We start from the raw sequence: 16,693 nt of genomic DNA on the forward strand, positions 1-16,693 counted from the left end.
TATAACGTAAAGAAAACTAACCCCGACCGTCCGCTTCCAGCCTCCCTTGTGAGCGGCGCAGTTTGCGCGGCTTGAACAGAGGGAGAGAGAAAGCTAGCCCCGTGACCGCCCGCTCCTGACATCCCCTGTGAGCGGCGCGGTTTGCGCGGCTCGAACAGAGGGAGAACAGGTATCGTCCCCCAAGCAGGCAAGGCAAGCGGGCGAACCGGCAAGCTTTGCGGGTTGGGGGGGGGGCGGAGGAGCAGTCTCGGAGAAGGATGCCAGGTGAGTCCTCAGAGTCACCATAGGCAGTAACTAGCTCGCAGTGAGGGCAATCGCCGTCAGCGAGCGCGAGAGCTGCGTGATCAGGAAAAGGGGCGTCTTCAAAAAGACGCCCAGCTCTTTTAGTGCAATGAGAGTGTGTGCCGCGGCGGCGAGCACACATACATAAACACAGTAGCAGAGAAAGGATATAACGCCGGATAGCGCAGCAGGAAGGCAAGGAAGGCGGCGCGGCCAGCGACTTCAGTGACTCGTCCCGCTGAAGGTGCTCTCTTTCAGACGGCGCGGCTTCTTCTCCAGCTCCAGCGATGCGTGTGCTTCGCTTGAAGGATGAAAAATCAGATAATAGCTGCCTGCGAGCGGTATTTATAGGCCTAGACCACGCCCATTTTGGCGGGACGTGACGCAGCGGGCGCGAAGTGCCCTGATTGGGTCTGGCGTCACGCCAGGCCTCGCTCGATAGGCTGCTGCAGTTGCCGCAGAGCAGCCAATAGGCGCGCGAGCTGCCTCGCCTATGTCTGCATGCTGCCGCAACGCGTTTTGCATTATTACAAAATTAAGGATAATTTTTGGCTTCAATATCTCGCGGAAAAAGGATTTTCCCCTAGCGTAAGATATCTTACGCAGTACGAGAGACCTCTCGTAAGAGAACTGCATTATTCTTTTTTTGTACTGAACAATTATTCAATTAAAATTGATTGTGAATACAAAACCAACAAAACCTTTACCCGTTGTAAAGTTGATGCCTTTTATGACAGTTACAGAGACTCATTGAAATACTGTGTTTCAGTCTTAAGGCATATATCAGTTCTGCTTTATTCTTGTGTCCTGTTTCTGTTACTGCTTTGTACAGCACATTGTCTTTCTGTTTTCTTGATGACTGGACTCTGGAAAAATATATATGCACTGTAACTAAATGCATTTAATGATATGTTTACTGCTGAGAAATACAGATGAAGCCACTTGATAATTGGGAAATGTAGTCAAGAATTTCCATCCGTTATGAAATCACCCATTCATTGCAAAACTTCTGTTATTGCTCTGAGAGATCTCATCATCGCTATGGAAAACCCTTCTTTGCTACACTTTTAAAAACAATAAATTGCAGAATGTAAATTAATCATGATTCTTTTCCATGGAGTCCCACCCTTTGCACACACACTGGTATTCCTATCACTATGTTGACTCTCCATAGACGTAATTAGGAAAATAGTCGATTTCCGAATGTGAATGAACTGACTCTGAATTTTAGTATTGTTTGTTATACGAGGATCCTTTTTCAAATACAAGGTCAATATCGATTTTCACTAACGACAAAACAACAAATTATCCGTGAATTTATTTTGGACTTAGCTTTAGGAGCTTTCCATCTTTACTCTCCTCCCTGTCACGGAGATCGACTATTTTTGACTGACAAAATGCTGGCAGACGGAAACACAGTGAGTTGTTCAAAACCTTTCTTTTTAGTAAACTCTGTGTACACACAAGAGCAGGATGAGGGGTGGCAACTTCCCATGGTACATGTAAAAAAATATATACTGGTAATGAGGGACATATGATTATTTTAATGAATTGAAAAGTAAATTCTGAACTATCAGCCATTTCAACTGAAAGATGAAGGCTATAATACTAATGCTGGATTAGAAATCTTTAAAGTATAATCGTTTTCTCTGTTTTTAGCATTGTGTGTGAAAGTATGTTTGTTAGTTTGTGTGTGTGTGTGTGTGTGAGAGAGAGAGAGAGTGAGAGTATGGGAGTATGAGAGTATGTATGTATGTATGTATGTGAATGTGTGTGTGTGTAAGCATATTAATGGAGTAATCATGGAAAAATGGCCTTGCTGTAGTGGAGATTACTGGAAGAAACAAACACTTTCAAAATAAAATAAATTGATTCCTTAATTTGTACACAAAGTGCATTTATTTATTCATTTTGATCAAAACTATATGGAATCTAGGATATTTTGATTACCAAACAATAAAACAATGCATTTTGGGAAAAATTCCAGGAAATACTGAGCCTCAAAAGAAATGATGCCTAGTCTGTAAGATGCAGTAAACTACACTCTCAGAAAATACAGTACATAATTGTACCTTTAGGGGTACAGTGGCTTGTCACTGGGCCTGTACCCTCAAGGGTACATATTTGTACCTTAACTAATACCTTTATTTTTTACATCCAGCACAAAATCAAAGAGATGTATGAGCTAATGGTGTTCTCTGACCCCAAATAAACAGATAATGGAGTGTAGGGGTGTGCGATATATATCGTTTGCGATAATATCGTAATTGTTGTTTAAACGATATGCAAAATCATATTATCGATTATGTCATTCATTTTCAGAAACCAATCAAAACGCTGCATCAATTGTTCACGTATTGACGGCGCGCAAGGGTGCACACACTTGACACATGCATTCAGAGCGTGCGGTGCTTGACAGAAGTTAAAATGAGCAACGAAACTGTGAGAGAAGATATTCAAACACCAGAAAACTCACAATCCACGCTAGATTTAATAGCTAGACGTGGGTCGTCATCACTAGCATGGAGGTGGTTTGGTTTTGAAAGGTCAGATGTCAGTCAAAAGACGCCGATCTGCAAAATGTGCCGAAAATCGGTTACATGTCATGATTCTGCCTTCTAGTCTTTGATTTTCCCTGGTCTTGAGGCAGGATCATGACAGACCCATGTTTTATGTGTAAGCACATGGCCATTTGTTTGGGCTGTGTGCTTGCGTTGTCTTGTCACCTCACCCCGCCCCCTTGTTATCTCATCTTGTAATCATTAGATCGTTGCTTTCACCTGTGTTCCTGATTAGTTTGCTCCCTATTTAATCCCCTCATGTTTTCTGTCCTGTCTCGGTACATTGTCTAACATTGTGAAACATTGCATGTTAAACGCTGTGAGTACTTCGTCAGAAACCTGTTTAATGAGAATTGTTAGTTTGTTTCCTGTCATCGTCAAGTCAGAGTCTAGTCTTTTGTTCATTATCTTGTCTTAGTCAAAGTGACCTCTCCTCAGTCCTGTTTTGCCCCCTCGTGGGTTTTGTTTTCTGTTTTGTGTTGAAATAAACCTGAGTGTCTGCATATCCTCTGCGTTTGGGTTCTCTCCTTCAACCTCATAACAGAATGTACCGACCACAGAAGAACCCAGCAGACTGTATGTCTTCTCCCGCTAAACCACAGCTGACTGATCAAGAACTATGGTGGCAGTTGGCCATTGCTGACAGTGGAAATGGAAAACTTCCATTCCCTCCCCAGGGTGAGTTGTCCCTGAAGAGGTATGCCCAAGTTATTGAAGAGAAGAGATTCTTCCTGCCTGAGATCCTGGTTTCTCGCTATTTCATCGCTGGTCTCAACTCTCCTCCTCCTCTGTCTGAACGAGAGGAGCTTACTCGTCGCCCATTTCGAGCAATGGTGGATTGCTTGTCTCAGAGAGAGCCAAAGGGTCCCACGAGGTCTTCATCTGCCATGCTTCCAGTGGTCCCAGAGGGTCGAGTCCTTGCTGTCGTCACTCAAGGGGATCAGGCTCTCTCCGTTTCTTCTCCCGAGGTTGCATCCACACCCACCGAGCTCCGTGGCAAACGAGGGAGACGGGTTTCATGGGATTCTCCTTCGGAATCATCCTCGACAGAGTCAACGCTGCCGGAGGCCGCCCTTCCAGCACCAGTTATGGTCCCAGCGGAGCTTCTCCAACCGGCCACTAGTCCAGCTATAACTTCCGCACCTCAACCTAGGAGGGAGAAGGGGAGCCTCCCGTCCTTCGTCTTTGGCTGTCCCAGAGCCTGCTACTGCAAGCGCTGTCCCAGGCGCTGTCCCAGAGCCCGCGACTGCAAGCGCTGTCCCAGAGCCCGCGACTGCAAGCGCTGTCCCAGAGCCCGCGACTGCAAGCGCTGTCCCAGAGCCCGCGACTGCAAGCGCTGTCCCAGAGCCCGCGACTGCAAGCGCTGTCCCAGAGCCCGCGACTGCAAGCGCTGTCCCAGAGCCCGCGACTGCAAGCGCTGTCCCAGAGCCCGCGACTGCAAGCGCTGTCCCAGAGCCCGCGACTACAAACGCTGTCCCAGAGGCCGCTGCTGAAGGCGCTATCCCCGGATCTGCTGAGAGAGTTGTGGCCGATCTAGCCGCAAAAGAGGTTCTGCAAGCAGTTTCTGCCCAAAAGGAGATGCCTGTCGTCTTAGCTGCTCGAGCCGTATCTGACTATCTTACCGCTCTTGCCAAGATCCTTGAAATGCCACCCAGACCCAAGTTACTTTCAAGTCACAAACCCTCGACATCAGACAGTGCTTCCCCTGAGTCAAGTGGGTTTGGTCTGAAGGATTCAAGGGAATCTGACGCGTCAAGCATGAATGATTCTGATGTCCCGAGTCCTGTCCCGAGTCCTGTCCCGAGTCCTGTTCTGAGTCAAGCGCAGCCTGGAGTCATCGGCCCAGAGGGACCATTCCGGTCCGTCTGTCCTTTCAAACAGGGTCCTGTCCCACAGTCACCCGCTTCATCCCCTGCTTTGTCTCCCGTGTCGTCGCACCCTGTTGTCCCCATCAAGTCTCCTGCCAAGTTTGCATGTGTTTCCCCTGTCACCCCTGTCGCTGTCCAGCCCCGGACTGTTTTCACCAAGACTGTACGTCGTGTTTCTTCGTCAATGCCTGCCCATAACCCCTGTCCTAAGCCCTCGCCCCGTAAACCCAAGCCCACCAGTCCTCCTATTCACCCTGGACAATCCCCCATGAACTCTGTGTTTCCTCCACCTCCCCTGCCTTGTTTATTGTTTTTGATGTTTCACCCTAACCCAGTTATTGTCTTTTCTTGTTTGCCTTTATTGTTATTTGTTATGTTTTGTTGGTTTGTGTCCTTGTCTCAGTCCGTCATGTCCCGTGTTTAGTGTCACCTTGGGGAGCGTCTGGAAGCCGCTCCTTAAGGTGGGGGTTCTGTCATGATTCTGCCTTCTAGTCTTTGATTTTCCCTGGTCTTGAGGCAGGATCATGACAGACCCATGTTTTATGTGTAAGCACATGGCCATTTGTTTGGGCTGTGTGCTTGCGTTGTCTTGTCACCTCACCCCGCCCCCTTGTTATCTCATCTTGTAATCATTAGATCGTTGCTTTCACCTGTGTTCCTGATTAGTTTGCTCCCTATTTAATCCCCTCATGTTTTCTGTCCTGTGTCGGTACATTGTCTAACATTGTGAAACATTGCATGTTAAACGCTGTGAGTACTTCGTCAGAAACCTGTTTAATGAGAATTGTTAGTTTGTTTCCTGTCATCGTCAAGTCAGAGTCTAGTCTTTTGTTCATTATCTTGTCTTAGTCAAAGTGACCTCTCCTCAGTCCTGTTTTGCCCCCTCGTGGGTTTTGTTTTCTGTTTTGTGTTGAAATAAACCTGAGTGTCTGCATATCCTCTGCGTTTGGGTTCTCTCCTTCAACCTCATAACATTACAGTCAAAAGCAGCTCGACGACCAATCTCTTTCATCATCTTCGAACTACCCACCGCACCGAATATGAGGATTATGAAAAGCTTCGCGAGGCAGCCGAACACGACGCGCCTGCAGCTGACAGGGTAAAATAAAAAAAACACACGCAACAAACTTTGGCTGATTCATTTACCAAGAAAGTTCCTTACGACAGAAAAAGTGACAAATGGCAAGATATAACAAACGCTGTCACCAATTACATTGCCAGAGACATGGTGCCAATTCAAGTGGTTGAGAGAGATGGTTTTAAACAGCTTTTAAAGACATTAGACCCAAGATACACACTGCCTGGACGAAAATACTTCAGTGAAACAGCGCTGCCTAAATTGTATGAATCATGTCGCCAAACTCTTGCGCATGAAGTGCAGATGATTTCACATTTTGCCACAACAACCGATTTGTGGACAAGCAGAACTTCAGAGCCATACCTCTCCCTGACAGCACATTTCATTGATGAAACTTGGCAACTCTAAAGCTACTGTCTGCTGACAACTTACTTTCCTGATGACCACACAGGCGACATAATTGCTCAAGGTCTAAAGATGCGCTGGCATCATGGTCGTTGCCCGAAGATCGCATGGTTTGCATGACAACAGACAGCGGGGCTAACGTTGTCAGTGCACTACGAATTAACAACTGGCAGCGGCTTCCTTGTTTTGGCCACAGGCTTCATATTGCCATTGGTAAGCCATTGCCATTGCCATTGGTCTTTCATAGAGGCAATCATAATTGCCATTGGTCTTTCATAGAGGCAATTTTCGTGCCTCTATGAAATTATATGTATGTAAAACAGAATTGTATTTTTTGGAATGATTAAAAATACAAATAAGAATAAAATAATAAGCAAAGCTGTTTTAGAACTGTAAATTTATTTATTTTCATTATTTATTAATTTATAAAACAAATTATAAATTAAAATATAATATTATATAATAATAATAATAATAAATATTATATTATATAATATTATATAATAATAATTTATTTAATATTTATAAAATAAACTAATATAAAATGTCGTTCATACCTTCACACTTTGAATGTTCAATGGACTCAAAATGTTTTAAGTGTATCTTATGTTTTATTTTAAATGTTTTCCAGAGAGGAGCATGCGGGACCCTAGAATAGACAGAGCAATTGGAGTTTGCAAGAAAATGGTAGCTGCTTTTTCCAGCAGCTGGAAAAAGAAAAAAGCTCTTGCTGATGCACAAGAGCAGCTGAAGCTTCCTCAACACAAACTGATCACGGAGTCACCAACAAGATGGGGGTCAAGACAGTGCATGATTGAGAGGTTTCTTGAGCAAGAAAAGGCCATTCGTCATGTTTTAACTCAAGACAAAAAGCAAAGGCACCTTGTGCCAACATGGCAAGACGTTGAGGTGCTGGAGGCAGGGCCGGAGTGGGGCCACTTTTCAGCCCGGGAGTTTCAGGCCCAAGACCGGCCCACTTTCTCCATGGTGGAATTCCAAATTAGCACTTTTTCCAAATTGGATAAATGAAGCAACAGTTCAGCTCTTACTATTGTGTAGTTTGTAATGGTTCAACAAATAATGTAAAGGTTAAATAATAATTCACTTAGACTTTATAAGAAGCAATTGCGACTTTATATCACACAATTCTGACTATCTCGCAATTCTGACTTTAAAAGAAGCAATTGCAACTTTATATCTTGCAATTTCTGACTATAAGAAGCAATTGCGACTTTATATCACGCAATTCTGACCATATCTCGCAATGCTGACTTTATAACACGCAATTGCAACTTTATTTCAGCCAATTCTGACTTTATAACACGCAATTGAGACTTTATTTCACGCAATTCTGACTTTATATCTCGCAATTCTGACTTTATAACACGCAATTGCGACTTTATTTCACGCAATTCTGACTTTATATCTCGCAATTCTGAGAAAGAATTGCGAGATGTAAACTCGCAATTGTGAGATAAAAAGTCGCAATTATCTTTTAAAATGTTTTATTCTGTGGCGGAAACAAGCTTCCATACCTCCTGGCCTCTTCCTCCCATCCATCCTCCCTGACGCGTACCGTTTACGGTAGGGCCGGCCCAGCTTATCGGTAGGCGCCGGCGGTGCCGCGGTAGCCCAATATTTACCTGAGAAAACGTTTTGGAAAAGACGGGCTATGGACCCAACCAACTCTATAGGAGGGGAGAACTCCCTCACATGGTACAACCCATGCAGAGGCTGCGCGCTGCGGTGTCAGAATGCGGAACGTGTAATGTAGCCTAACTAACGTGACATTGAAATGTGAAAAAAAATAAAATAATAATTTTCCTCGACCGGCCCAAAAGTGAAGCGGCCCACCGGGATTTCTCCCGATTCTCCCGATTACCCACCCCGGGCCTGCCTGGAGGCAGTAAGCAAAGCACTTGGTCCTCTGCTAGAATTTACAGTCGCTCTGTCAGGTGAGCAGCTTGTAACAGTTTCTTACTTAAAACCTGTGTTGTCCTTGTTCAACACTGAAGTTCTGGGGGTGAAGTCTGATGACACAGAGCTAACCAAAAAAATCAAACAAACCATTTTGGAGTACCTGAACACCAAGTACTCCGAAGACTGTGTGGAAGAATTGTTAAGTTTGGCATCCACACTTGACCCCACGGTTCAACAACCGCTATAACAACGATGGCAGGATCAAAACCATTGAGACAGCAGTGACTGCAGAACTCATAGCTATGGTGACAGAGGAAGACAGCCCTACCCCAGGCCCATCAACTGCTTCTGCTCAGGCTACAACAGTGGAACCTGAAGCAGGTGACGCCACTGAGCCAGCAAAAAAGACAAAAAAATATTTTGGCAGTTATTTCAAGAAACCACAGGAATTCAGAGGAGAGTCTCTGCACATTGCTATAGAAAAGGAGATCCAGAGCTACTTAATGATACCAGAGGTGGACAGTGACGTAAACCTAATTGACTGGTGGAAAACACAAGAAATAAATTTCCCCAGACTTGGGAAACTAGCAAAAAAGTACCTATGCATCCCTGCCTCAAGCAGCCCTTCTGAAAGGGCTTTCAGCACCGGAGGAAATATATGTCACCGTGCAGCTCTCAAGCCAGATGCTGTGGACAGGCTGGTGTTTTTATCACACAACTTGAAATGGATGTAGATCAAAAGAATCCCAGTTAACCCTCTGAGGTCGGAAAACGCGCCCCCGCGTTTTGCTGGATTTTCTTCACATTGTAGTACAATAAACTTAAATTACTCCGTCATTTATGGTTATACAGAAAAAAGAAATATAAAAAAAGAATCTGTGATATTTCTACTTTTGTATGTGTCCACTTACAATCAAATCAAAACATTGTGCTTTTGTAAAATAAAGAAAATAAACAGGGTGTGCGTTCTGCCTCTCCGTCGCGGTGAACTTTTTTTTCTTGAGCACGTCTATAAACTGAAACAAAACTCAGCGAATACTTCTCACACATTTATGAGCCATATACCTTTATACACATTTAAGTGTGTACTTTAAATGATCGGATTCAAACTGAAAACAAATATTCTCTGTTTAAGTAATTTGTATAAAACCAACAGGATGTCCAGTATCTCAAACGCTTGCTAATTACTTTTAATTCGGCCACGCCCACTCGCGCAAAAGAGATTCACATGCAAATCTCCACATGGAACGCGAACGCCCTCGTTACCTCAAACACAAAACACCAAAACACTTCACAAGTCTCTGCTTTTCGTCGAGTTTGGAAGACGCGCTGTGAGCTTACATTGGATTTACCTCAGAAGAAGAAGAACGCGATTTGAAGACAAGAAAGATGTAAGGTAAGAAATTCTTACTTATTAGTTTATGGTATTGTTGCATAAACTTCACATTGCAGTTGAACTGTTGCTAGATATATGGTGAATATTATACTATTTAGACCCGTGTTTCCTGTTAAATACTGTTTGTGGATATCTGCTCAAACATAGATATGTATAACCATAATGTTTAATATTTTGGAGCGCGATGGCGTTTGAATGTATCATATTTTGGAGCGCGCTGTGGGTTTGAATGTATCATATTTTGGAGCGCGCTGTGGGTTTGAATGTATCATATTTTGGAGCGCGATTGCGTTTGAAAGGAAAAATGCACCAAACATTAGGCTTTATGTTTTTACTATTATCTCATTTCATATCATCATAACGAATGGAAACATTTGAAGTAACATAAGATAATCAATATATTTTTCTCTAGCATTGTTACTGAAATCTTTTGGAAGATTTATAGGCTGCTTTGTAAAAGAAAATTATTTTATGCAGTACTGCACATAGCTTATGCCTACAAGGCACAACAAATATGGTGTTCTTTATATTATATATTGTTGGAAACATTTGTGTGTGTGTGTGTGTGTGTGTGTGTATTCTGTGAATTTTAAAAAGCAATTTTAACCAGAAAAATCTCAAATGTATTCCCAAAATCGTGCAGGCCTAGTTTCTCTTGATACCAGTATGTTCACTTTTTTCTTTTATTTCAGGGACCAGATGCAACTGAGTCCTGCTGACTTCAACATTCACATGAGTCTCTGTACATGAACATGGTAAAGTGAAAATCAAACACCTTGGAAATGGTATGTACAATGTTTTTAGGAATGGCACAAAGGTCTCTGTCTTTGGATCATTGTTTTCAATGTGCTCTTTTGTCATTTGTTGTGTATTTTTGGATTATGTTGTGTTGTAAATAAATCCAAACAATCTAAAAGCCATTCTTTTTTAAATCTCCTCATTCTTTGTGCAAGGTTGCTCTGAATGACAGGGCCTGATCGCTCCTAATAGGGCAGTTAGGGGAGTGTCTTTGTCTTTCTCAGGTGTTGAAGGCTTACATATTCATGAGATGATCATGCCTCTTCGCATATGGCTTTGTCACACAAAACACGTCTTAGAAATTTTAAATCAATATATTGTCTTATCTGAATGAGCAGTCAGGGTGATTTTCACATAGTTTTGGAGCAAATATTCTAGGCTACGTCATACAATTTTCAAAAGTCTTGTGAAGAAATAATCAGTATGGGTTTCATGGCCTTATTTCAGTGACATTTTTTTTTTGTATTTTCACAAACCACGCATAAATGTCATTATCTCAAAACTACAAACTTTTACATACATGCTGCTGATATATTATTGTAGCAGAGTTTGTGCTGAATACAGTGTAATTAGACTTTAGCCATGAAAATGTCACTAGTAACAGAAAAAAACACAAATGTCAGAGCATGTCAGAACACCTCCAGGCCCAGAAAACACCTCAGACCTCAGAGGGTTAATGGCAAAAAATGTTCAAGCTGCTGAAAGCCTGTTTCCTCTGTTCTAGTGACTTTTATATTATAAAGGCTATTTTACCTTTTAGTCTTTAAATCGTAGACTTTGTTTATAGTAGAATCATTTGTTAATGTTTACATATACATATTTTTTTTCCTCAGTGCAATATTTGACAAATCTGAAGGGTTTCTAATTTTACAGCTGCTACAGCTTACTTTTTGTGCAATATTAGACAGAACTTTAAGTAATAAAATTATTTAATAAAAAATAAAAAAATTTATAAAGTTTATTTTTTTTTGACTATAGAACATTTTACAGAAGGGTGTACAGTAATTTGTTTACAAAAGTTTTCTAGTGCTGTTTTTGACAGAAGTTTGCATTTTGATACTTTTATTATAATGTCATATATTTCTTTGTATTCTGCACAGTTCACCTTACAGCAGAGAGCAGTGATTTGTGTTGTTTCTTCTTGAATGTTTCAGTTTTAAATAATAAATAACCTTTACAACAATATGTTTCCATTAGTAATATATGAATATCCTATTGACATTGTAAAATATAAGACATTTACAAATACATTTTTGAATAATGCAAAATATCGTTTGATTATCGTTATCGGCAAAATCCCCAAAAATATCATATATATCATTTTTTTTTCAATATCGCACACCCCTAATGGAGTGTTCACAATCTGCAATATACAGTTAGATATTCTCCTACTTAATATGTGTGTAAATAGTTGTGCTTAAATCTTTGGGTGTATTTTTACACACCAACATATTTTGTCACACCGTAGTGATGCAAAGTTCCACACTCTTGTAAAGACTATGACTAACTTTAAAACATAATCTTTACACATGTGTCCAAAACATCCATGTAAGATTCAAAAGACCAAATCACTAAGAAAAGAGGGTTGAAAAGCGCAAGTTTATAATAAAAACACAAAAGTTCGCAAATTATGGTTTTATTACTCCACTAGATTTAGTCATCTTGTCCAGACAGCAGATGACACTGTTTCACATTTTGTATGTTGAAATAAATATATTTAAGAATTTAAGTGATAGTCTTTGTTTGACTAAATTGATACTTCGTTTTAGTGCAACTTTCCCTCTATCTATGATGTGGAATCACACAAAGTATTAACAAGAAAAGTAAGTGCTGTTTTACACTTAAACTATTACAACAGAATCACATCTGACTATTGCACTGAGAGATGCATAGGAATAGGAATTTATGAAAATCATGAACAAATATTTACATTTACATTTATTCATTTAGCTGACGCTTTTTATCCAAAGCGACTTACAATTGCTATATATGTCAGAGGTCGCACGCCTCTGGAGCAACTAGGGGTTAAGTGTCTTGCTCAGGGACACATTGGTGTCTCACAGTGGATTCGAACCCGGGTCTCTCACACCAAAGGCATGTGTCTTATCCATTGCGCCACTACCACCCCCTGTTGCATAAAGAGAATTAAATGACGGTCCTTCTACATGAGTGTTTAAGACTAAACAAATCATATTTCTTTTAGAACATCTTTCTGCTATGTCTACGAAACATCGACGTGAAAGACGAGTATTGCTGTTTTTCTGTTACCTATAAAACTATTACACTTCACACTCGTCTAACTATTACACTTAAAGATGTGCATTTCACAGCACAGTCATAGATACACAGGTATTTTGTGTATGTCACTAAACAACAGTTAAGCAAATTAATTACAGTTGATAAGGGGTATTTTTAAGTGAAAGGGGGGATAATTCATTTTTTTATTCTGTCCACACCAATACTTTGACACCAGAGTTTTAGACATCGGTCTTTTAGGCCTGATCAGGAAAACAGACGTTGTGTTTTATGTCTTAATAATTGTTCTTCTTTTTATGAAAACATGTGGTAAGCAGTTTTTGGCCTCATCAGCATAATGCCAAAATGTTTTAACATATCATAAATTTAAATTGTTAGATAAATCATCTAACTATTATATCTAACAATCAACAGTTATATGTGAAACAAGCTCAGTCACATTAGAGTTGGATTCTTCTTTATATTGAACATTGTTATTGAACCGCATGTTTAACAGTGCTATTGTTCTCGGCCTCATCAAAGTTCACACAAGTCACACAGGTTTCACTGGAGCATACTGACTCTGAAACAAGACCAAATATTAGCACGTAACATTTTGGACACCTTTGTTTTCATGCATCTTTGATTTTGTTTGCATTTCTTCTGAAACACCCTGTTTTGAAATTGTTTACCAATTTTTAACATCACCATTCTCAATCTATTGCAGCGTGTCTATTTTCTTGACACTTTGGAAAACAGACTTCCTAGAATGTCGGCAGCTGGTAGAAATTTCTTTTGCCTGCACCACCTAATCTACAGCAAAAGAAAACATTTACAAGAGTTGCGAATGTGCGTTTTGTATGTTGAAATGTATGTTATTAAATAAAAAATGCCACGAAACAAAGACAAGAACACATCTTTCTATAAGTGACCCTCAAAATCTGTGCATACAACAAAACACATGTATCTGTGTACAATGATTTATCAGAAAATTACTTTTGTCTCTTTGTCTTAAATCAGCTGGTGCTTAATAACTGTTGAAGCTATTAAACACCCCTGAATTCGGTAATGATGTGTTTTATGCAAGATTTATATCACGTTTTAATTTCAACTTAATACATTTGAATGCGCTAAAGGGCTATAACTAAACTTTAACATCTTAATATTTGGTAAAATTAACTCATGCGCAAAATGAAATACATCCTAGCTACTTTAAATGTTTGTTACAGAACTTATTGCGAACAATTCACACATAAAAAAAAAACTCTTTTGATGTTATTAATAGTAATTTCTCTGGTAGCATATGCATAACTTCTCCATGATGCTACTTCTGATTCAATGTGGCTTTAATCCTATATAGCTGTTTACGACGTCATGATGACGACACCCCTATACAACCCGGTTTTCCTAACTGAAGGGCTCTAGCTCTACTAGCCGTGGACTGCTGTGCTACTGCATCATCTCATTGATCAAAAGTTGAAGGAATATTGTCTGGTTGTTACATGGACTGTCAAAGTCCGCTTCAACATTCCTGTTTGTCTGAGCCTGACGCAAACTACACTTCTTCGACTCATGCTTCTGACCCAAAAACCCAAACTTCCGAGCGTTAACGCACTAGGTCTGGACGATTGTGCTGCAAGGACTCACTCAGGAGATTCCAGGAACTAACAGTATCTTTCATCATCGAATAGGGGACTATTAGAAAATCTAAAAACTTCTGAAATGGCGACGCAAAACCTGATGGAGAGCGACTGCCCGTTGAGTTCTGGCGATGCTGTGCACATGCAGCCGGAGGTGTGTGAGTGCGCCACGGGCAAAGAGTGTCGTTTAAGAGCTACGCTAGACTGTATGTTTAAAGATCATTTTAGAGGCCAGATGGTTGGCTTGATGCACAGGATCATCGATGCTGCGTGTGATATGAAAAACGATTGTGCTCGGGATACCAAACGTGTGACAAATCTTAAAAATGAAATGGATGTCGTAAGAGGTCTGACAAATTCATGGACAGATGAGTTACCCCCATGTTTTTTAACACCAAAGAGCCGATCAATGTAATCCTCAGAAAAGTTCTGGATGTGTTGCGTGTATGTAGTGACGAGTTCGGAGTCTCCGAAATACTCTGTATGTGTACATTTGTACAGATCTCTGTGTGTCACAGGTGTCAAAAAATGCAAAAACTGACATTGGTGAAATAGTTGAAAGTCTGGTCAGCTTTACCCTAGAGCAAAACATGATAGCCTGCCGCGATTTTCTATTCTGGTTAGACCATCTGTAAATATCTTTATTGTTTTACTTTATGTATGTAATGCCGGTCTATCATTTTCTTCACTACCTCAATGTATGAATGTATACTCAAAAGTATAATGTTGAAATTATTAAGATCAAAAGGTCAAACCCATCAATCATAATTAAATAAAAAGCCATCAATCATTTTTACACAAGCTGAATCTTAATACTACTAATAAAACTATCAGGGCGTGCTTTCATGGTCTCCGTGAACTGGAGCGCGTCTCAAAAATAAACAGAAACACATAATATATATCTATATAAAGCTTGATATGTCCAATTTTAAACTAAAAAAATCTAATCGAAAGCTAATATCATCTGATTATGTAATCCATATGAAAGATGCATTTCTTTCTAAAGGCGCATCCACTTTACAGCGGAGATGTATGGAGATATGTTTGCAGCCGACACTGATTTAGAAAACACTAGTTTATTAATAAACAATTAAAATGCCTCATTATTTTTTAAAGACATATTTAAATATGTTTTAAGACATATATATTATTATCATTACATTTACATTTTACATTTATTCATTTAGCTGACGCTTATATCCGAAGCGACTTACAATTGCTATATATGTCAGAGGTCGCACGCCTCTGGAGCAACTAGGGGTTAAGTGTCTTGCTCAGGGACACATTGGTGTCTCACAGTGGATTCGAACCCGGGTCTCTCACACCAAAGGCATGTGTCTTATCCATTACGCCACCACCACCCCTTATCATTAGCCTGCTTTTGCGGCAAGATTTCTGCATGCGCTTGAGCTCAGAATAGGCTATATTCCTCCATGCACCCAGTGTTTAAGCAGAAATTAATATAAACGTGAGATTAGTCGACTAGAAAAATCTTTAGTCTATGGCAACTCTAATCAATACATTTACTATAGTTGACATTATTTAATTAGTAATAAGTATCCAGCTCTTTACATTAAATTTGTTGAGTTTACAATTAGTTAATGAACTAATAAAATAATAAAACAAAGATTAAATTAAGATGCTAACTACATATTTCTATTTAGCATTGCTTGTTCCACCACGCAAATGACTGTTTTTAAGGTGACAATCTGTTACACATTTGAAGATTTACTGTATCTTGAAGATTGTTGTATTGTATTGTATCTTCTGTTATAAAGATGAAGATTGACCTTTCGTTAATTAAAGAAATAAGCACATAATGTTGTAAATAAGCACATAATGTTAGATGTTCTGTTTTGACTACTTTTTGAATTTTGTATAATAATATAATGACGATATATTAACAAAAAAAATCTTCTATATTATATAAAACATATACAAAATACATACATATATATATATATATATATATTTATATATATATATATATATATATATATATATATATATATATATATATATATATATAAAAGGGCCTCATTGATTAACTTTGCCTGGGTCCCCCACTCGCTCTATTGGTCTCTTGTGTTGCTGAGCACATGCTGTGTATAATGGATCCATGTTTTGTGTGTGTTTTAATCAATGTCAAATTGAGTTAAATACTGGTTTAAACAATCTGAATTTAGTCAATATGTTGTTTATTAAATGTCTATGTTGAAAGAGAAGGGCAATATTTGAGCTAAAGCACAGTATGAATAATTTGTTCATAAAGGTGAGTATGTGTAATATGTGAGTATTTTCATTTTTCATTTTTTCCAGCTTAGGCTGGAAACCTGTACATTCTTCTATCCTGCTTCCGTTACAAATCTGCGGGGACCAATCACAAACTGGCTTATCCACCTGGCGTGCTATTGGCCGGTTTAATCCAATCCAATTCCTTTTAGGATATTGGAAATTTTAGTGAAACTTACGCCGCGTTCCAGGCAACCTGTAACCCGTGTTTTTCCAAC

At 39.9% G+C, this 16,693-nt stretch overlaps 1 protein-coding gene across 1 annotated transcript in view; it reads right to left on the reverse strand.

Annotated features, from left to right (window-relative positions):
• Positions 1–353: 353 nt before the first annotated feature.
• Positions 354–16,693, reverse strand: part of fam234b (family with sequence similarity 234 member B) — a 208,300-nt gene continuing 191,960 nt past the window's right edge. Inside the window, exon 13 of the mRNA XM_082143958.1 lies at positions 354–365. The gene's annotated coding sequence lies outside the window, so the exon portion shown is untranslated. The remainder of the gene's footprint in view (positions 366–16,693) is intronic.

The sequence above is a fragment of the Leuciscus leuciscus genome (assembly GCF_965113295.1).
Source record: "Leuciscus leuciscus genome assembly, chromosome: 1".
Classification (NCBI taxonomy): Eukaryota; Metazoa; Chordata; class Actinopteri; order Cypriniformes; family Leuciscidae; genus Leuciscus; species Leuciscus leuciscus.